The sequence below is a fragment of the Ictidomys tridecemlineatus genome, chromosome 9 (assembly GCF_052094955.1).
Source record: "Ictidomys tridecemlineatus isolate mIctTri1 chromosome 9, mIctTri1.hap1, whole genome shotgun sequence".
NCBI classification, from domain to species: Eukaryota; Metazoa; Chordata; class Mammalia; order Rodentia; family Sciuridae; genus Ictidomys; species Ictidomys tridecemlineatus.
Genome location: NC_135485.1, coordinates 63,826,827 through 63,850,748, shown reverse-complemented (window position 1 = coordinate 63,850,748; position 23,922 = coordinate 63,826,827). Strand labels below are relative to the sequence as shown.

General features: G+C 39.3%; 1 protein-coding gene across 19 annotated transcripts in view; it reads left to right on the top strand.

Annotated features, from left to right (window-relative positions):
• Coq2 (coenzyme Q2, polyprenyltransferase) overlaps positions 1-23,922 on the top strand; it is an 81,103-nt gene that overhangs the window by 33,150 nt on the left and 24,031 nt on the right. For 16 of the 19 annotated variants that reach the window (XM_078021517.1, XM_078021505.1, XM_078021506.1 and 13 more), the window contains one exon: positions 72-219. The gene's annotated coding sequence lies outside the window, so the exon portion shown is untranslated. Of the gene's footprint in view, positions 1-71; positions 220-7,180; positions 7,488-8,868; positions 9,197-15,930; positions 23,729-23,922 lie in introns of those variants that run through there. The other 3 variants (XM_078021513.1, XM_078021514.1, XM_078021512.1) reach the window with 3 other exon arrangements.

Genomic DNA, 23,922 nt, shown 5'->3' with positions numbered 1-23,922 from the left:
TTACCTACCTTTAGCTTTTGGAGGCCTTCAACATCATTCAGAAATAACCTAACAATTGTTCTTATGTCCAGGTTGTATTACCCAAGTGTGGTGAGGCAAACAGAAGAGGAGGCTCTGGCCATTGAGAAGATGGTTTGTAATTTACTGTTTCCAAGAGGAGCGGACACATCGCACCATGCAGAGCCATAGGAGGAAGCAGCCTGGTCAGGCAGGACTCAGGTGAGTGCCCAGATTTTCTCCCTCCCAGATGCCACCTTTGCTAGAGTAGGAGGAAGAATAGGAAAATGCCTGAAAGATTGAACATTTACCCAAAAGAGATTGGCTTAGCCCGAAAGAAGTCTCTCAACCCTTTTAGTGAACTGAGCTGGGATATTTCCCACCTTAAGATTAAACTCAGGGCCTCATGCATTCTGAATACAAAATCTACTCCTGACCTATACACCCGCCCCAGCATTTTTTAAAATTAGTAAGTTCATATTGACATTTTAAAGTCAAATTTAAATCCAAAGAATTTTTTTCTTGACTGATTTTATTTAATGTTTATATTTGTTTTTCTCTTATATTATTTTTTTTCCTAAAAACATTAATATATTTATTTTCTTTATTTTATATAAGTAACAATATTATTTTATAATGTCCATAAAATAAGTCCAAAATTATAATATCCTTATTACTAATAACACACATATACAGCAAAAGACATATAAGATTTTTTGTAGTTCTTTTAATCCTAAGACTATATTCCACTAAGTATATAGACAATTAGAATATTATATTAAAAAGTTGCTTGAAATAATACTATGTTCTCATTAAATACAACAAATACAGCTAGGGTTCATGTATTTGTTGTATTTAATGTTAGGGTTTGATCTTTATCTCTTTTTATTTAATTGTATTTATAGGATATGTAAAACATTTACACAGTTCAAAAATCACAACTATACAAAAAGATATACTTTGAGCCATCTCCCTCCCATTTCCCTTCTCTCATCCCCATAAGTAACCATTTTTATTAGTTTGTGGTTTATCCTTTCTTCATTTATTTTTGCAAAAGTGTGTGTGTGTGTGTGTGTGTGTGTGTGTGTGTGTGACATAGTTTCCCCTTCTTTCTTACAGATGATATAGCATACTAGACACACTCTTCTGAACTTGCTTTTTTCACTTAACTGTGCAATCTGGAAAGCATTCCGTATTATTTTCCATTCTATTTCACAGCTGCAAAGCCCCTTGCAGTCAGTATGTTGAATAGGGCTGCAGTCATCTGAAGGCTTTCCTGGGCCTGTTGACCTGCAGGGAATCTGGGATGATGATTTATTCCCATACCCAGCTCACTAGTGCTGGCTATTGAGAGCAGCATCTCCCCATGGGCATTTCCACAGGCTGCTGGAGTGCCCTTACAACAGGGCAACTCAATCACCCCAGAGAACACATTCAGGACAGCAAGATGGAAGAAGCAATGACTGAGCTTGGTCACTCACTATCCCTTTAAATTTTTTTTTTGTTGTTGTTGTTGTTATCTTGTTTCGTTTGTATTACTGGGGATAGAACTCAGGGTGCACGCTAGGCAGGTGTTACCCTGCTGAGCTTCATCTCCAGCTCTTTTTAAAAATTTTTACTTTGAAACAGGGTCTCGCTAAGTTGCTCAGGCTGGCCTTGAACTTGAGATCCTCCTGTCTTATTCTCCCAAATAGCTGGGATCACAGGCAAGCACCACCTTAGCCAACTTCACTATCCAGTTTAGAACATTCTATAAGGGGGCTGGGGTGGTGGCTCAGTGGTAGAGTGCTCACCTACCATGCATGAGGCACTGGGTTCAATCGTCGGCACCACATAAAAACAAACTAATGTATCCACCTAAAACTAACGCCAGTCACCAAATTTGACTTGCATTTAAAGGGAGATGAACTAGGCTACTTTTGAAGAGAAGAATATCAGAATATTTGTAGACATATCTTCAAACCACCTTTAGAAAACATCCTGTGCAGGGCACTGCTTCCCTTGTATGGATGTAAAACTCTTCATTGTAATTATCAATCATTTGTGCCCAGCTCTAGAATCTATGTAATCTTATAATGTAAAAAGATGGGGGTGGGGCAGAGAGAGAGAGAGAGAGAGAGAGATGGACTGTATATTTGTATCACTTCAAAATTGATATGTTAAAATACCTTATATAATCAGAGATATGATAAATTATGATATAATGGTATATTAAGAATTGTAATGCAAAAATAAATAAATATTACAAAAAAAAAGAAATCCTAATCCTCAATATTATGGTAGACCAAAGTGGGAGGTGATGAGGTCATCAGAATAGAGCCCTCATGAATGGGATTAGTGTGCTTAGCAAAGGGACTCCTAGCCATGTGCAGTGGCATATGCCTGTAATCCCAGTTACACAGGAGACTGAGGCAGGAGGTTGTCAAGTTTGAGGCCAACTCAGCAATTTAGTAAGAACCTGTCTTAAAATTAAAATGTAAATATTTAAAATTCAAAAATATATATTTAATACATATAAATATATATACTTTTAATATATATTATATATTAAGTATATGTATTTTAATTTATTAAAAGTATATATATTTATATATGTGTTTGTGAGTATATATATATATATGTGTGTGTGTGTGTGTGTGTGTGTGTGTGTGTGTGTGTGTGTGTGTAGCTCAGTGGTAAAGCACCCCTGGGTTCAATTTCCAGTATCAAAAAGAAAACAGAAAAGAAAAGGGACCCCAGAGAACTCTCCTGCCCTCTTTCTAACATGTAAAGAAAAAGAAAAAAGAATTTGTCAGTCTACAACTAAGGAGAAGGCCCTTAACAGAACCGTACCTGCTGGCCCCTGATCTCATACTTCCAGCAACCACAACTGAGAAACAAATTTCTGTTGCTTGTAAATCACCCAATCTGCATTACTTTTATAGCACCCAAACCAAGATAGACAAATCCTAGAGATCTTCAGTTTTTTTCTTTTTTCTTCTCTTTAGTAAAAAGATTGTCATTATTTTATTTTTATTTTTTAAATATTTTTTAAAAATAAATTTAATATTATTTTGATATATTTTTATTTGTTCTTATTAGTTATACATGATAGTAGAATGTATTTTGACATATTACACATAATAAGGAGTATAACTTCTCATTCTTCTGGTTGTACATAATGTAGAATTACATTGGCCATGTAATCATATATGCACCCAAGATAGTAAAGTTTGGTTGCTTTCTTTCTTTTCTTTTCTTATTCCTTTTTTTTTTCTTGATATTTTGAGACAGTCTTGCTAAGTTGCTAAGGCTGACATCAGCCTCTGGCATCAGTGGGATTACAAGCATACAGGGCTCTGCCCAGCTATTTTTTTTTTATGAAAATAACAAAAGGATTTGTTGAGAATTTCTAAATGTATATATAATTTATATATAAATATATACATTGTATTTACATATCAATACATATAGGTATATCTCAATCATTAATATAAATGATATATAAATACCTCAAGGTCCTGCTTCTCAAACTGGGGTAAATACTCCCCTGAGGCAAGCAGTCGGAGGCCAAGGTGGGTAAAGTGCACATCTATCTTATAGAAATGACTACATGGTAGTGCACAATGTAAAAACATTTTTATACTGAAATAAATGTGGTTATATTAGTGGAGAAAAATGGAAAATACACATATATTTTAAAAATCAAGCATGTCACTTCAAAGAAATTTTGAATTTAGGGAGTTCAAAATAGGCAGCTTTGAACCTGCCCTCCCAGAGGGGCTTTCCACTTCTCTGTCCTTAGGATATGTCAGTGGAAAAGTGGAAGGAGCATAGGTTGGAGAATTTACATCTACATTCTGTCCATGAGGAACCAGTGGGAGCCTTTCTTCTAGAGCATCTGAAAGAATCACCCTGTTCTTGTGTACACACAATTCCAATTCTGGGTCCCCTCCCCATGCCCACTTTTGAGGAGAGCATTTGTCAAGCTATTCTGGGCTCCTGCCAAATGCACTGGGATGGGATTCCTTGTTCTCAGTCCTTATTACTACTTGCACATTATTCTTGGCCTTTCTTAATGCAGTTCTTCAATCTTTATGTAAGTATACCATTTATCAGTTTCTATGATTTTTCCTCTCTTTGATATCCACTAGATGATGCAGGCATCTGTTGTCCTTGTTATTTCACAAATGCCACCTCACTCTGTGTGCTGGGCCTGGATCAGCCCTCCTTCTCCTGGAAACCTAACAGATCATGGACTCACAATGAGTACATATTCTAGCAAGGTACCCGTCCTAAGGGCCATCTGCACCTTTGGGCGGGGGAGTTTCATTTGATTCCAAGATGAACACGTGTTACCTTCACTTAGGATGCCTTAACCATCGCCAAATTATCTGAGTCAGACAAAGTATGCATTCTGACCACTTTTAAAAGGCAAACCGAGGCACAAAATGTTAAAGAGTTTACAGGCACATACCTGTAATCCCAGTAACCCAGGAGGCTAAGGCAGGAGGATTGCAAGTTTGAGGCCAGCCTCATTAATTAGCAAGGCCCTAAGCAACTTAGCAAGACGCTGTCTCAAAATTTAAAAAATTAAAAAACGGTTGGGGATGTGGCTCAGTGGTTAAGCCCCCCTGGATTCAATCCCTAATACCCACCCCACCAAAAAAGAGTATTTGTTTGAGCAAAGAGCAATTCATGCTTGAGTCAGGAAGCACTAAACTAAAGACCGTTTGGCAGTCCCCTGAGGGAATGCAAGTAGAAGGCTTTCACAGGGTGAACATGGGAAAAAAGCAAAGAAAATATCTGGGTACAGTTTATACAGTACCTTATTTGATTTACCCTGGTGGGAAATCTCCTAGTTATGTAACCATCATTAGTTGGTGGCTTCTGATTGGATGAATTTAAGTTTCTTTTTACCTTAAAATAGGCATTTATAAGAAATAGCCCAAGTTTCACTTCTATTTGTGAATTAAGCAAGGCAAAGTTGCCTCCATGACTTAACTAGCTTTGTCTGCTCAGGGATTCTTCAGTCCTATTCTTTATTTTCATTTACTTTAACACCAATAATAATGCAGGAGCATCTGAAAATTATTTTTGTAATGCAACTAAATAGTTTTCTAAAGTATCAAATTTGGCACCTTAGGGGGGAAAATCAAAGCTTCATTCACTACCATACACTTATTTGATGATTTGGTATATTTTTATATTTAATTACACAATAAGGGAAGAGGAGGACATATTAAATAAGGTCTTTGATGTTCGAAGTCTCCCTGGTCTTAATGGGGCACTGGCCATGAGTGACCCTCTATCACCACCAAGCATCTTCCTTTTGATGGCCCCAGCTCAGGTTCAGCCTGGTATAACCCCACTGTGTGCTCTGAAACTATTGGAGAAGCCACCAGTCTAGGAGAATATCTAATTTTCCTTCATTGCAGCCTTTGTTGGAACTAGACTTGTATATTTCCCTTGGTGTTGCCGTGGTTAGGTCCTTCTGTGAGAACGAAGCTCACAGGTGAGTTTGCTGTTGTCTTAGTTCCTAGCCATGGAAAAGGGAGGAAGGGCAGTGGCTGAACACAGCTCCAGGATAGGGCTCCAATCTGGTCCAGGAACTTGGATGGGAAAAATCTATCTTTATTTTCACTAACTTTAAAATAAAATTTAGCATTACTTTCAGTTATGAATGTAAGCAAGAAACCCTGTTGATGCCATCAAAACCCATGAGATTTTTTTTAACCAGTAAAAATCACAGATATTTTTATACCCAATTAAGTTACTGGAAATATCTTGAAGTATCTTGTCACTTGTTACTTATACTTACTGAGGATTTTAGACCCCTGAGAGACCATATGCAGTCTTCTGTGCACTGATGCTACAGAGCAACATATACATGCACATCATATCTATACTTGGGAGCTTGCTCACCCAGAGATACATATTGTTTCTCTGTTATTCCATGCCGCAGTCTGGCTGCAGCAAAATAACCGGGGGGTGGGGGGTGGGGTGACGAACAACTTGTGTACATTCATACAGCAGGAGTAGGAGCCGTTTATTGTAGGACAGGAGTGGTATTTATACATTCCACACAGCTTATCTTAATTAACATAAACTAGATACATCAGTCAACCAATAAAAAATCTCCACACTTAATGGCTCACTGGCCTTACTTCACAAACCACTCCCTCTGCCATTTTGCCAGGCGCCATCCAGACTTGTTTATAGACTCTAACATTCCCCTGGCAAAATGCCCAGGCGCCATCTTGACTTGTTTACAGACTCTAACAATTCTATATCTACAAAAATCTCTGTCCATTTATTTGAAAAGAGAAAACTGCAAACACTTAGAATTCATTTCTATTGTAATTGTATCAAAGTTGAACCTAAAGCGCGGGTCGGGGTAGGTACTGGGGATTGAACCAAAGTTCCTTTAACTGAGCTACGTCCTTAGTCCTTTTGGTCTTTTATTTTGAGACAGGGTCTTACTAAGTTGTTGAGGCTGGCTTTGAACTTGGGATTCTCCTGCCTCAGCCTTCTACGTGACTGGAAGTTTGCTACCATACCTGGACAAATTTACAATTTTTTTTTTGTACTGGGGATTGAACCTAGGGGTACTTAGGCATTGAGACATCCTTTTTGTTTATTATTTTGAGACAAAGTCTCACGAAGTAGCTTAACACCTCCCTAAGTTGCTGAGGCTGCCTTTGAACTTTCGATCCTCCTGCCTCAGGCTTCCAAATCACTGGGATTACAAAGTGTGCACCACCATGACCAGCCAAATTGGCAATTTTTTAATATGTTATACTGAAGAAATCGCTTTATTGTTATTTGGATAAAAATACGTATTTCAATTGGAGCTGAATTTTGAAAGTCTTAGATAATTCTGGCATTTATTGAGAGAAGCCTGTGTTTACCTGGTAAAATGAGTATGTATCATCATCCCTAAAGAAAAGGAGAACAATAAAACATATGTCCCTGAATGCCCCTTGTCTGTTCCCCAAAACCTAACCTTAAGGGAACAATGAGAGCAAGCATGGGCCAGAAGGTCCATGTAACATATTATCTCAAAGGACACTGACTTTCTCCTATGAACTCCGGGATTTAAGGAAAGTTGGTGTTTTCTGTAGAAATTGACAGTGCTCCTTGGGATGCTAGTCATACAAGCAAACTGAGCATGCTAATGCTAATAACATCACTGCTTCTGCAGACTAACAGCTGTTACTGGACAAATACCTTGAGGAACAGGAGGCACTGCTTGGAAGAACACAGTGAGGGACGTGGCACTCACTGAACTCTTCTTGGAACAGTCTCTGATCTCTTGTAAGCTTTCCCCAATAAGTCACACATCTCACATGCCATCTCCAGGCACTTTCTTTGGCTTTTCTGCAATTGGGCTGTTGACATGACATGTATGGATGGGAATTGTCATTTCTTTTGCAACAATACCTCTTTGTGAAATCAGATTCTTAACCCTTGTTTCAAATCAGAAAATAAAACATCAAAATAAATTGAAAGTCTATTATGATGTGCAGATTGCCTTGTTTTAAAATGTAGGTTTTAGCTAGGAGCAATAATGCAGACTTGCAATCCTAGTTACTCAGGAGGCTGAGGCAGGAAAATAACAAGTCTGAGATCAGCATAAGCAACTTAGTGAGACCCTGTTTCAAAATAAGATTTTTAAAAATGGCTGAGGGCCCTCCGGCCGCCGCTTCCTGCAGAGCTCGTTAGAGCAGACTCTTCACTGCGCAAGTGAGCCGCCGACCTGCCGAGCAAAATGGAACAGCTGATGAGTGACAATTTAAAATCTAAGGGATCCAACATGGAGGCGGGCGCGGAGAGATCAAGTCTCTGACCCCTTCAGCTCTGCGGGCATAGGGAGACATACTGTCTAAATGCTGTTTGCTCAGGATCACTAGGCAATGCTGAGCTGACGTGGATCTGGGGCGAACAGTCTGGGCCTCTCGGAACACACCGAGCCCGGATTGGCTGCATTCAAGCTCCGGTTTGCCTGCTTCTCGTGACTCAGCACTAACGATCCCACTGAAATAACTGGTCGGCCCTCCTGAACAGGGAAACCTTAAGGGCCCCTCCCAGCTCGCCCGTGAGCACAATAGCCAGACTGAGGGAATCAGGAGTGACGCGGGACTAGCGATGCGGAACTCCCGGCTACCACTCCCACCAGGGCTGACAACTGAGGTCCCTTGCACCAGCTACCAGGGGAGTGGATACCAGAGGGCAAGCAAATTCGCTGGGGGTTCTCAGCCCCAAGATCTACAAACTCAGGGTCTGAGGGAGGCAAACAGGCAGAGTATGCCCAGACTTTCATGAAAACAGGGCTCCCAGGAGCACCAGACCTGGTGTGTAGCCAGTATTGTGGTGAGCATCACAGGTGAGCGGGGCCTGGCTTGAGGAAACACAAGAGAAGGCCCTAGGTACTCAAGATTGGAGACACGCACAGTCTGGGAGGAAGAGCCAGAACGTCAGATAATGAAGACAAAATATATCTTCTTGAAAAGAGTCTAGCCAACTCAGAAAGGCTGGTAAAAAATCATGAGAAAAACATCCAAGAGATATGGGATAACATAAAAAAACCAAACTTAAGAGTCATCGGGATAGAGGAAGGTACAGAGATTCAAACCAAGGGAATGAGTAACCTGCTGAATGAAATAATTACAGAAAACTTTCCAGAAATAAAAAAGGAAACGGATATACAAATTGTAGATGCATATAGGACACCGAGCACACAAAATCATAGTAGACCAATGCCAAGACACATTGTTATAAAGATATCCAATATTACAGAACAAAGAGAAAATATTAAAAGCTACAAGAGAAAGGAGGCAGATTACATTTAGGGATAAACCAATAAGGTTAACAACGGATTTTTCATCACAGATGCTGAAAGCGAGAAGATCCTGGAACAACGTATTTCAAACACTGAAAGACAATGGATGCCAACCAAGAATTCTGTATCCAGCAAAATTAAGCTTTAGGTACAACAACGAAATAAAAATCTTTCATGATAAACAAAAGCTAAAAGAATTTGCAGCCAGAAAACCAGCATTGAAAAGCGTCTTGAGCAAAACACTACACGAGGAAGAAATGAAAAACAACAACCAAAACATCAGTGGGAAGTGCCTCGGTAATGACAGAGGGCGGGGGGAAAGCTAATCATGGAGAAACAAACTAAATTAAAAAATAAAAGATAAATAATCAAACATGACTGGCAGTACAAACCATATATTAATAGTAGCTCTAAACGTTAATGGCTTAAACTCTCCAATAAAGCGACATAGGCTGGTAACATGGATTAAAAAAACCAAATCCAACAATATTTTGCCTCCAGGAGACACATCTGATTGGAAAAGATATACACAGGCTGAAAGTGAAAGGTTGGAAAAAAATATACCACGCACACGGTCCTCATAAGCAAGCAGGGGTGGCCATCCTCATATCGAATAAAATCGACTTCAAGACTAAGTTAATCAAAAGGGATAAAGAAGGACATTATATACTGTTAAAAGGAACCATTCACCAACAAGACATAACAATTATCAATATTTATGCACCAAATAATGGTGCTTCGACATTCATAAAACAAACTCTCCTCAAGTTCAAGAATCAAATAGACCACACACAATAATTATGGGTGACTTCAACACACCTCTCTCACCATTGGACAGATCCTCCCAACAAAAGTTGAATAAAGAAACTATAGAACTCAATATCACAATCGATTACCTAGACATATATAGAATATATCAACCATCATCAAGTGGATATACTTTTTTCTCAGCAGCACATGGATCCTTCTCAAAAATAGACCATATATTATGCCATAGGGCAACCCTCAGTAAATATAAAGGGGTGGAGATAATACCATGCATTTTATCTGATCATAATGGAATGAAACTGGAAATCAATGATAAAAGAAGGAAGGAAAAATCCTACATCACGTGGAAAATGAACAATATGTTACTGTATGATCAATGGGTTACAGAAGACATAAAGCAGGAAATCAAAAAATTCTTAGAGATAAATGAAAATACAGACACAACATATTGGAAAAACAACAGCAAATGTAGCAGAAGGCAAGAAATAATTAAAATCAGAGCAGAAATCAACGAAATTGAAACAAAAGAAACTATTGAAAAAATTAGCAAAACTAAAAAATGGCTGAGGATGTAGCTCAGAAGTAGAGCACTCCTAAATTCTGTCCCCAATACTACAAAAATAAATCAGTAAAATAAATAAAACAATAAAATATAGATCTTAATATTATTTAGACCAACAGAGCAGATAATTGTCATTGATAAGTTAGTTGGTTACACTCACAGATCCCAAGAGAAGGGAAACACCATGCCATGGGTTAGGGGGTAAAGGGATAACACGTGGAAGTTCTGGAGTGTGTGTGACATGCAGAAGCACTGGATTAGTTCAGAAGGCAGAGGGGGCCAGGTGGAAATGTAGGCAAGAGGTTTTTGTTTCCATGGTTGGGCGGGGGTGGCCTCGACACAAGACAGAGAAGGCAGAATAATCAATCTCAGGATTAGCCAGTTTGTTTAATTCTAGCAGGCTCTGGGAAGAAGGGGCTGTCCCTTGTTATCTGATAACACATCCTGGAGTGATTTGGACAGATAGTGGCCCAATGTATAAAACCAATAAAGGAGGTAGTTGGGGTATGTGCTCTGGATAGGTTGGTTTCTATATAACAGTCACACTCCCAGGTGATCAGGTGACTCATTTATTATTTCTATGTAACTGGCAAGGCCAGGGAGACCAGTCTCTCTCACATGGCCCCAGATATCAAAGCATCAAATACAGAGACCAGAAAGTATGGGTCTCACTTTGACATCGCATGTGCTAAAATTAGAATGATACAGAGAATATCTGCAAAAGAATGACATGCAAATTTGTGAAGCAATCTAATATCTTAAGTGCACCATTTAAAAAAAAAAAGAAACTAAAAAGTGTGGTTAATTTACTTGTCCAAATTTTCCCCATTTTTAAATGTTCTATACAAATTAAAGAACAAAAGTCCTCATACCAACATGTCTTAAGATATAAACTCAGAACGCGGATCAGGGACACATTCCAGCCGGCCGCTGCCGAACTGCAGCGAACTGCAGCGAACATACAAATGGCCGCAGCCGGACTGGGCCCGCAGGCCTGAGTCTGTGAACTGCCTCTGGCGGTTTGGCGCTACAAACAACACCCCCACCCCCCCCATCCCACCCCCAGCCGGTTCGGAGCTGCAAACCACACGACCCCCCACCCCCACCCCCACCCCGCTCCTGTGAACAACTCCTGCCCACTGGGCTCTGCAAAGGGCCCCGACCACACGGCATACGGACAAATAGTCCCGACCACTGGGCACTTCGAACAGCCCTGCCCGCACGGGGGAATCAGGAGTGGCGCGGGACCCACCGCACGGAACTCCCAGCTACGGCTCCCACCAGAGGTAACATCTGAGGTCTCTTGCACCAGTTTCCGGGGGCGTGACTAGCAGAGGGCAAGCAAATTCGCCGCGGGTCCTCAACCCCAAGCCCTACAAACTTAGGATTCCAGGGAATGGCAAACAGGGAGAGCGTGCCCAGGTGGCCATGAAAACAGGGCACACAGGAGCAGCAGACCTGGCGTGTAGCCAGTATTGTGGTGAGCATTACCGGTGAGCAGACCCGCCCAGTCCGGGAGGAAAAGCTGCTGCACAGTGACAGGCTCCCGCCTACTAAGAAGAGAAGCTTAGCCTGGTGGGCACAGCTTCACCTAATGGAAGAATAGTGAATCGGACTCTAAGACTGCATTTATTAATTTTTTTTTTTTTTTGTGGATGTTGTGGTTGGGTTTTTGTTGTTGTTGTTGTTGTTGTTGTTGCTGTTTTTTTTTTTTAAAAGTGTTTTTTTTTTAAAGATATAAACTCAAACTTTAATTTGCCTATATTTTAAACATACTTTCTCACTACTAAGTACCATGTGTATATCCCAAACTTGTTTTATTTTAATATGTTTTAGTATTTATGTATTAAATTTTTTTACTGCTGCATAACAAATAACCCAAAACTGGTGATTGAAAACAACATTTTTATGTGTAGGTCAAGAATCCAGATGCAGTTTAGCCAAGTAGTTCAGGATCAAGTTCTCTTGTGCAGCTGTAATCGAGATGTCATCTGCACAGGGAGAGGATCTACTTCTGAGTTCACTCTTGTGGTTGTAAACAGCCTCAGTTTTTTACCACGTGGACCTCTCCATAGACCTGCCTTGGGACATGGCAGCTGGTCTTGCCCAATGTGACCAACCCAAAAGACAGCAAGAGAAAGAACTCAAGAATTCAGGGTTTTTGTAACCTAATCTCAGAAGTGACATCCTATTTTTTCTGCTATATTCTGTCCCTCAGAAAGGAGTCACCATGTCCAGCACAAACTCAAAATTTGAACACAGGTACCCAGGGAAAAGTCCATTGGGGCCCACTTTCAAAATGACCTGCCACAATTGATAAATGGATTTCTGTAGAATTGCTTTGGAGGAGGGTAGTTCCCTTTGTTTTGTATTAATTTAAAAACATTATTCTGGGGCTGAGGATATAGCTCAGTAGCGCAGCACACGCCCGCATGCATGATTCCCTGAGTTGGATCCCTAGCACCACAAAAATAAAAATATTATTCTGAAGAGTCCAAAGTTTCCACAGTTATACATAGCACAGATAGCTAGAGTCACTCAGTGCCATACAGATCTGGATCCAAACTTTGTCTCACCCACCAGCCATATAGACCTTATGCAAGAACTTCACCTTTAGAAACACCAGTTACTCCAACAATGAAGTGGGGACAATAATACATGTGTCACAGATGTGACTGTACATACACAGCATTAACATTCTGTCCAGATTATATTAATAAAAAGTAATTATTATTAATAGAGAAAATAATGTGCCTGAATCTCACTCATATTGCAGTTTTCTATTTCATGTAATTATAGAGCTCTGGAATCATCTTTATCAATAGTTGGGTTTTATTCTTTCTTTCCTGGTGAATGCCATAAATACCTTAAATCACATACATGATGAAGCCCAGTGTGTCTGTCTCCACACCCCCACCAAAAACCCCAAGTTTTAATATACTGTGTATTAATGTATCTAGATGTATTGATACAAATAACATTAGCATTAGAAGCAGATGCTAGACTAAAATTGTCCACAGGGAGGGAGAAAACTAGAAAACTTCTCAGAGAGAACGTCAAGCCTGGTGGTTTACATTTTCAATCAGCAGGACACCTGTTATGTCGTTCATAGGTAAATAGTGGGAGATGAATTGCATTGGAGAAAGATTAAAGTCCCTTTCCAGCCACCTGCTTCTGACCAGGTGTTCCTTTCTGCCAACACAGTACCACAATTAATAAGCAGGGAAGAAATAAGTTTACAGTTACAGCGTTATCAAGTGATCTGTTTGTGAAACCCTTTTACAGAGGCGCATGCTGTTGAGGAATCCAGGAACAATTCAGAGGCAGCTGGAAACCTGCTGCCTCCATTTGTTTGTTCTATGAGTGGGGAGGCCAGGAAGGCAGGCTTTGGAGTGGGCAGGACCGCCACTCATTTTTCAACCTGGAGACACAGGTAGAAACTTTAGGTTCAACCCACTAGAGAAAGTCCCTCCCCCAGATGGTCTCCCTTGCTTGTCCTCCCCAGCACAGAGAGGGAGAAGTATCCAGGGAGGAGGCCACAGAGAAATAAGACCCAGCTGGAACTGTGCCACCGCCACAGGAGGATTTAAGTTTCGATTTCCCAGAAACCATGAGGGAAACTAAAAGTATTTCTTCCTCCACAGCCCCACTCCCATGCCATTTCACTCTCAATTTCAGAGTAGTAGTTTTTCAAACCGATACCCAAGCATTTGATTTCAAGTATCTATATTAGCACTAAAATTTAAATGAATTTCCTCTGGCAAAAGTCACATGGGACCTCCTGCTATTATTTCTTAGAACTACATGTGACTCTATGATGATCTCAAAATTAAAAGGTTTAATTTTTTTAAATGCTCAGAATTTACTGTAACAAGAACTAATAATAAGAAAAGAGAGAGAGAGAGAGAGAGAGAGAAGTCCTATCCTCAAGTCTACTTTTTGCTTTTTTTTTTTTTCCTTAGGTAGAATTTATCTCCTATGCTAAACCTGTGTAGATTCTGTACTTTGTGGAAGCTCATGGTACAGAAATAATACCTGCTCCTTTCTTGTTTTGTCCGGTGACCAATCTGAGAACATCCTTGATAGTAATTGCCTTAGTCCATTTTCTATTGCTATAACTAAATAGCACAAGTAGGGTGACTTAGGAAGAATAGAGATTTGTTTTCTCTGTAGCACTGGAGATGGCAAGGTCATTATCAAGGTACAGGCATCTGGTGAAGACCTTCTTGCATCATAACATGGCAGAGGGCATCATATGGTGAAACAACAAGCAGATTGGCTCAGGTCTTTTCCTCCTCTTATAAAGTCATGAATGTCACCACTAGGGATGCACTTCATGTCTCTATCTAATTCAAATCACATCCCCAAAGTGGCACCTCCAAATATCACTAACGTAGGTATGTGTGGATTAAGCTTCCCACACGTGAACATTTGGGAAACATATTTAAACTACAGCAGCACCTGGAAGGTTCTACAAACAAGAACTGGCAAGAGTCTGCTGGTATAAACAAGAACTGATAATAGATGTTGCTTCCAGAGAGATCAAGGGAGGGAGCCAGGAAAAAGAGGAAGATATATTTTTCATGGTAAATCCTTTTTGACTTCTGAATTTTATACATATTATCTAGTTAAAAAATAGTGTAGGGGCTGGGGTTGTGGCTCAGAGGTAGAGCATTTGCCTGGCATGCGTGAGGCACTGGGTTCGATCCTCAGCACCTCAAAAATAAAAGATTGTGTCCACCTATAACTAAAAAATAAATATTAAAAAAATAAAAATAGTATATGCATATTACCTAGTTCAAAAATATTATTTTCCAAGTCCTACAAGTCCTTCAAAGGTCTAGTTCACACAAGATCTTCTCGATGAAGCCTCTCCCATCCTACCAGGTAAAATTCACATTCGTCAGGTAGTTAGAAACCTTGGCTACCAGTTGAAAACCCTGAGAGCTTTTCTAAAAATGCTTGTCTGCCCAGACCATCTGAGAATCTCCTCAGGGAGAGGGTCAGTGTGTATATTTTAAAAAATCTTCCCAGGTAATAATGTTCATGTGTCTTCAGGGATGTAAACTTTTGCCCTGATACTTTATAGAGTGCAGTGACTTCCAGTGTAACTGCTGTGCCTGATGTAGTTTTCTCTCTGGAATAAATCAGTACATCAGCTGATTTCTGCTGAAGAGTAAAAGTCATTTTCATTTAAAAAAGTTAAAAACACCTCTTTTATCTTACTTTGTCTCCACAACAGCTCTGTGAGCTGGGCATCATGGTCCTCTGCACAGGGGAGGAAATGAAAAATTGAACTACTAGAAGTTACTAAGAGCCCCTATGCTTCTTTGTTTGACATCTCCTATGAGATTGTAACCAGCATTTGCATCCCCACCCAGAGCCCAGCACAGCACCTTTTGTCCCAAGTGACCCAATGGCAGAAATCAACCAAGTGGCCAATGAATAGCCTAGCAGGGCACCAGGAAGTTTCCCTCAGTCACCTAGGATTCCACAAGGTGATTTGACTTCCCGGGAGCATTCCCAAAGTATGGGTAACAGTTTAATCTTCCTATTTCTCTAATTTCTCATTTATCCCTTTCAAAATCACCTTAATTGTATGACAAAATGCAGATTCCCAGGTCCCAGATTTACAGAATTGAGATCCGTAGGGGTGGCGTTCAGGAATTTTGTGTGTGACCATGCATGTGCACACACGTGTGTGTTAAAATATGTATGACATAAATTCCACCATTTTCACTTCTTCTTTGGAAGCTGAAGCCACAAATTTATTTCGCCACAGTTCTGGAGACTAGAAGTCTGTGATCCAGGTGCCAGCTTGGTCAGGTTCTGGTGAAGATCCTCTTCTGTATAGCAAAGGAAACAAGAGTGTGAAGAGAGCCTGGTGAAGATTTTCTCTACTCTACCCATCTTCCCTATATCCTTATGATATCTGAACCCCTCTTCTTTTCCCCTTATTTTTCTCTAGCTCCTGCATATGAGAGAAAACATTTGACTCTTGATTTTCTGAGTTTGACTTATTTCACTTAGCATGATTATCTTTACATCCAATTATGCAGATGCTATAATTTCAGCATATTGGTACAGTCACCAACTTCCTTAACAAGATTCCTGAAGCTGAAGAAATAAAACCAAGAATTAATAAGTTTCTGTGTAGCAAAGGAAACAATTAAGAACATGAAGAGAGCCTACAGAATGAGAGAAAATATTCACCAGCCAATCCTCTGACAGGGGATTAATATACAAACTATATAAAGAATTCAAAAAGCTTAACTCCTCAAAATAATAGTAACCTAACAGTAAGTGGGCAAAAGAACTAAGCAAACATTTCTCAAAGAAATACAAATGTCCAACAAATATATGAAAAGTGTTCAACATCCCTAGCAATCAGGGAAATGCAAATCAAAACTACATGGAAGCCAGGTGCAGTGGTGCATGCCTGCAATTTCAGTGGCTTGAGAGGCTGAGGCAGGAGGATTGCAAGTTTAAATCCAGCCTTACTAACTTAGCAAGGCCCTAAGCAACTGGGTGAGACCTTGTCTCTAAATATAATATAAAAAAGGACTGGGGATATGGCTTAATGGCTCAATGCCCCTGAGTTCAATCCCTGGTACCAAAAAACAAAACAAACAAACTAAATTAATTTTGCTTTAATGGAGAGATGGGTTTATTTCCCTGTTGGTTTTAATTTTTGCAATTGTGTTTTTTTAGTACTTTCTTGTTATTTTTTTTTTCATTATTGTGTCAATTTAGGGGGAAAGTATTGCTTCTCTGCCCAGGTGTTAATTCTAATTTTTGCTCCAAACAGAGTATATTTAAATAGAAACTGCAGTGTGTATTTCACAGGTTGTGCAAATATCAAAACCGGTTTTAGCTGGTCTGGGTGGGGATCAGAATTTCTACCCACAATTCAGTTGAACCCATCTGTGAAGTAACCAAACCCTCCCACAGAACAAAGCAAACTTGAACAGTGTCTGGCTACAGCAATTAAGTCAGGGTCCTGAAGCTTTGTTTTTCAGAAAGAAAATGCTTGTCTGTCACACCCCCTGACCCCTACCCCCAGTCGCAGCCTGTGAAGAATTCTTGGGTCTTAATCTCCCAAAGCACCCCTTTGCCAAACAGCACATTTGCAGTTGTGTGGTTGTTTGTGATATCTGTCTTCCCTACTATAGTGTCAGTTCGGGAAGGGACTGATTTTCTTGGAATACATTCCGGTGGCCCAATTGCCTTGTACACTGAGTGCTCAGTGAAAGTGTGCCTTTGTGACTGACAACCTTTTAGCCCACGATTAACATACAGCCAAGTAAAAAGGACTCCTGAATTTACCCAGAACATTTGAGTCCCCTCCTGACTTTGGAAAAGTTGATCACTCTTTCTGAGCTTCTACTTTGTCATCTACAAAATGAAGAGGATAAAGTTTTCCTCAGAGGAAATGAGAGTAGGGACTCATAAGTGCTCAATAGACAGTGTGTTCATCAACCAAATTCCTTACACGGTAAATGTTTTGTAATTAATAATGAAAGAACCATATGGTAGAAAATGAGTCATTCAACAATTGAAGATACAGTCACCACATCTTTCCCTTCCAAAGTCATTATATCTGAGGACATCCTCAAGTAGGAAAAAGGACCTCCCTAAGCATGCAGGAAATCAAGGACGTTTCAGTGAATAAACATGTGTTGATTATCAGCTTCATCTTGCTAGACTCCTTGACTACAAAGTGCCTTAAAGCCTGGAATTCTGGTCTATTTTTCTCAATTGCCAAATCTGAGCCAGGGTTGGCTCAGGCATATTTAATACATATTTCCTGAACAAATGACTGCCTGACATAAGTCATCTTTATATTTCCTCTAACTTCTGAACTTCTATACATAGGCAAGTAAATAATGTCTGAGAATTCAATTGCTTTATGTCTTTTGATATTTATGAATACACTCCTGAATTTTGTTTCTTCTTTGATTAAGATTATATCATATCACTGATTCTGTGGCTTAGCCAAATGACCACCCCAATTTCTATGAGTATGTAGGGGTATGTAGTGACAATGGATTCAGACTTCCCAGAAATGTGTTAAGGTTACCCACCCAGGTAGAGTTTCTAGAACCTAGTCCAATAAAAATATGAAACCAAGCCTGGCACCATGGCACACATCTGTAATCATAGAGACTAGGGAGGCTGAGACAGAAGGACCTCAAGTTCAAGGCCAGTCTCAGCAACTTAGCAAGATCCTGTCTCAAACTGAAAATGGCTAGGGATGTAGCTCAGTGGTAGAGTGCTCACCTAGTATGTACACAGACCTCGGTTCAATCTCCATTACCACCATGAGAAAAATAAGTAACCATCAACCATCAGAACTATCGACGGAGGTTAGAAGGAGGAAGAAATGGGAGTTGTTGCTTAATGGGTATAGCCTTTCAGTTTTGTAAGATAGGAAAGGTCTGGAGATCGGTGACATAATAAAATGTTAAAAATACTTAACGCTACTGAACTGCCTTAAAATGTTGAAGAAGTAGATTTTATGTTATGATCACAATTTAAAAAAATATAATCTTGAAAGTCTCTACCATACACTGAAGAAAGAGAGTGAAGACACCATGGGATAAAAATACTGCACTTTAATCCGGGAATGGTGACACACATCTGTAATCCCAGCAATTTGGGAGGCTAAGACAGGAGGATCATAAATTTGAGGCTGGCCTGAACAACTTCATGAGACTCTGTCTCAAAATAAAAATAAAAAGGGGAAAAAGGTCTGGGAAGTAGCTTAGTGGTAGAGCACCCCTGTACCACCACCAAAAAAAAAAAAAAAAAATACACAACAGTACTACCAATAAATAAAATCCTGCGTTTTATTTTTAACAGATTGTATAGAAGGTTTCGAGGGTTTTTTTGTTTGTTTGTTTGTTTTTGTTTTTGTTTTTAAATCACATACAGAATTCTTAGAAATGTAAGCACAGATCTGTGGGATCAAATGGGAACAAAATATCTTTCAAATACTCCATATAGCAAAGTTGAAAACTGAGCTTAGAAAATGAATGCCTATACTATAAAATAGTGCATGAACATTACCAAATGTTTGCACAAAGTACACAGACCTCGATTAAATCTGACTTTTTCTCTGGGGGCAGGTCAAACTAATTGAACTGAGATTCATTGCAGCGCTTGGGCTTCAAACAAAGGCAGAGCAGTCATAAACTTTAGCTGAGGCTCCAGGACTCCATTCAGGTTTCTCTGCTAGATTTGCATCCTTTTGTACTCTCCTCAGAGCAAGGTGACTCAGGGTTCAACCCCAACAGAGATAGGATGGGTTTCAAGATATTTATCTTCTGTAGAAACCCAGAGACTATTTTCATTCAACAGCTTTGCCACTTGTGGGTATTTAAGCCATTGTTTTAGGCAGCCACCTTCTAGATGCAGTTAATCTGGGGTGCTTTCAAAATTTCTCATTCACTTTACTTCTCCAAGCATTTGACATTGCTGACCTTTTTTGAAAAGGGTTCCAAGGCTTCCTCACCCACTGTGGTTTTGTTTTCCTTCCTGGGAGTCTAACTCAGCCCTTGCTGTGCCTGTGCTCACTTCTGGGTTCACTCAGTGAGCACCACGCAGGCATGGAGAGCGTACCAAGTGTGGATCAAATCGTCACTGTAGCAAGTAGAAACTTGCAGGGACAGCACACCCAAGAGGCATGGGTCCATGGGAGGTCAGGGAAGGCTGCTGGGTGAGATCTGAAGGATGAGTAGGCATCCCTTGATGTGGTGAAGAGGCCAGGCCATGATCCCCATGTTCAATCCTCAGGCACCTCCAGTTCAGCACCGGGATCCTTACTCTGCATAGTGTTTGTGGATTTACAAACCACCTACACACGCATCATGTCATGTGGGGGAGGACAGGCATTATTAGCCCTTCAGAACATTTGAGGACACAAGGTTCAGACCCATTGTGTAGTATACCCAGAGATACATGGTCAGTAAAGAAGGACACTGGATGGGCCTACGTTTCCAGCCCCAAACCCTGGGAGTATCATTCTCTTTCCACTAGTGACTCGTCCACTCCCTGTGATGACTTCAACTTTCACCTCAAAAGAAAACCCTCAGATCTACCCCTCTGGATTTAACATCTTCTCTTCAGCCATGCATTTCATATTAGCTGCCAGATATTTCTACTGGCAGCTGAAGAAAATATCTGAAACTATTAGTCTTTACGAAAATCCATTTGCTCTTAAGTTTTCTGCTCACAGTTTCGGAGGTTTTCAGTTCATGTCATCTGGTTCTATTGCTCTGGGCCTGGGATGAAGCCAAATATCCTGGCAAAATAATGTGGCAGAGGAAAGCCGCTCAGTTCTCGGCAGCCAGGGTGGGGGATGGGGGGAGGCCAAGGGCATTCCTCCACTGAATACTTCCTCCCGCCTTGCCCCACCTACCACCTCCTCCCAGCAGTTCATTTGAATTATTAATTCATCAAATGGATTAAGCCACTGATAAGATTCAGTTCTCATGATCCAATCACTTCCCAAAAGGCTTCCTCCTGGACATCGTTACATTTGGGACCAAATCTTCAACATAGGAGTCTTTGGAAACAGTCGGATCCAAACTATAAACCATAACATTCTGCATGTTTCATTACACCTTTAGACAACAAATTGTTGCTACTGCTATGCCTAAGATACCATCTAACCTTCAAGGAGTTAGCAGCCAAAAAAGAAGATAAGACATATCTACAAACATCTTCAGATTAGGATATAAAGCTGAAAGCACTATGCTGTTACATAAATTTGTATTAAATATGTCACGTGTGTGAGGTATTTACCTAGGCATTGGAATAATAAAAGACACACTTTTGGTGCATAAAGAAGATGGCAGAGGACCACAGTATTAGCTCCATGAAGGCAGGGATATTGGTTTGGTTCCCTGCTGTGTCTTTGGAATAGTACTGATTCCTGAGAATGGAAATTTTGAGTCAACAGCTATGATTTTATTTTTTAGAGAAATCTCACTTATTACACAAAAATGTACAGATGAACTTGGTGGTGCACACCTGTAATTCCAGTGATTTAGGGTTAGGGTTAGGCTGGAGGATTGCAAGTTTGAAGCCAGTCTGGGCAATCTAGACAAAATAAAAAATAAAAAGGTCTAGGGATGTAGCTCAGTGGTAAAGTGCTACTGGATTCAATCCTCAGCAAAAAAACAAATTAACAAAAATGTCCATAGCATTTCTTATGTGACAGACACTGCTTTAAGTATTTCATGAATATTAACTTATTTATTAGTGCCTCGTTGCCTTTTCCAAAGACTCTGACACATCATGTTTTCACCAATAGGCATGACAACACTTTTCTTATATCCCACCCACTAGCAAGTGACTACATGACTTAAATTTTTACTTATTGTTATTTTAGCTTACATCTCCTTGACTCTAAGTGAATTTCAGTGTCTTTTTACATGCTTGTGGCTCTTAGGATTTGTTCTTCTCTTTAGTGTCAATTCATGTCCATTGCACATTTTCTGCAGGATTTGGTCATTTTTTTTAATCAATTTTTAAGAGTTTCTTGTATATTAAAAATTAACATTTTCCTATCATATACTTTATTAATATCTTCAATCTATTCTTGACTTTGTTTATGATAGGCTTTATCTTATATTTTAAGATTTTGTATACAAATTTGTCAATCGTTACTTTTACAGCATTTAAGTTTCCATTGTCAATCTACTTGCCTAGATTTTAAAATCTAAGTCTTTAATTCATCTGTAGTTTGTTTTCATATATGGTATATGATAGTGTCATTTTAATTTTTTTCCAGAAAGAAGTCAACTCTTTATTAAATGACCCATCTCTTTCGCCCTGAAATAAGCTACTGCATTTGTACTATATAACTGTCCCTTTGGAACCTAACTCTGTGTCTATACCACATTGATTTGTTTACTGCAGCTTTAGTTTCTGACTATCTGGTAGGAGAAACCTTCCCTTTTTCTTTTTCATATTTTTATTAACTAATGTTGAACATTTAGCTTTCCTAATAATGTTTAATCATTCTGTCCAGTTCCAAGAAAAAAACAACACTTATTTTCATTGTAATGAAACTGCTTGATCTTGATCTTAGGAGAATTATTATTGTTGTTATTTTATTATATAATATCTCAAAACATGGGGGCCTCTTGGCTATTCAGATCTTCCTTCTATCACCTAACAAGGTAGAATCAGTTCCCTATATTTTGTTGTTTCTTGTTAGACCTCTACCTCAGCAATTTACAGTTTTTATGAATATTACACATGGAACACTATAGTCCCATTTTTATTTTTACTTGATTCTTATTAAAGTAGAAAAGCTGTTGTTTTCTGCATGGTTATCTAGCTTCCATTTATATTCTCTCTCTCTCTCTCTCTCTCTCTCTCTCTCTCTCTCTCTCTCTCTCACACACACACACACACACACACACACACACAACACACACGGTACTAGGGATTAAACTCAGCAGCACTCTATCATTGAGCTACATCCCCAGCCATTTTTCCTTTTTATTTTGAGACAAGATCTCTTCTAAATTGACCAGGTTGGCCTCAAGTTTATGATCCTCCTCCCTCACCCTCCCGTGTCCTGGGGATTAAATTGTACTGGCTTTTCTCATTCTTTTAATATGTCTTATTGCTTTTCCTTCTGAATTATCTTGGGTTTTCTTAAATATATATCCCTATCAAAATACATGTTTTTGTTTATTTTCTAATGTTTATGCTCATTATTTCATCTTTTTGTCTTGTTTCTTTTTTTTTAAAGAGAGAGTGAGAGAGGAAAGAGAGAGAAAGAGAGAGAGAGAGAGAGAAAGAGAGAGAGAGAGAGAGAGAATTTTTAATATTTATTTTTTAGTTCTGGGCGGACACAACATCTTTGTTTGTATGTGGTGCTGAGGATCGAACCCAGGCCGCACGCATGCCAGGCGAGCGCGCTACCACTTGAGCCACATCCCCAGCCCTTTGTCTTGTTTCATTTGCTAAAATAATGTTAAATTCTAATAGTAGTACAGGAATCAGTCTGATTTTTGACTAAAAATGAAAGGCTTTTACTGTTTCCCTACTAAAGATAATACTTGTGGGCTGGGGTTGTAGCTCAGTGGTAGAGCACTTGCCTCCCATGGGTGAGGCACTGTGTTTGATCCTCAGCACCACATTAAAAATAAATAAATAAAAATATTGGGTCTAAAAATCTACAACTAAAACAATTTTAAAAAAAGATAATACTTGTATTGGTTTTGGTAAATAGTCTTTTCTTCTTCTGTCCCTCATTTTATTAAATTAAAAAAATACATCACAGCAGTAATTAAATATGTACAAAGATTTCACTTGCCTCGATCAGTTCTGGTATGTAGCCTTTTGTCTGTCTAAATATTTCCTTCTATACTTGGAGATTTTATTTAAAATGGCTCCTGAATGTTAGCAGTTATCATTTGAATACCTAATGAGACTTTCCTCTTGCTTAGATTGGTGATGTAATGGATTGTGATCACCTTAGTGGAATTTAGATACTGAACCATTCTTGCTTGTTCTTTGTCTTTTGTCCTTTTGATATAATAAAGATTTTTATAAATTAATATTGTATTTTTCATTTTGACCACTAAATTGTGAGATTCTTCTATATAGTATTAATTAGTAATTATCAATCTGTGCTTTTTGCTTCTTGGGTTTCATATTAAAATTATATTGGCTTTTAAACATGAATCTAAAGGGTTTTTCTATGGCTCGAAGTAGATAAATATGCATGTTCTAACTAGATCCCAGGTAATGC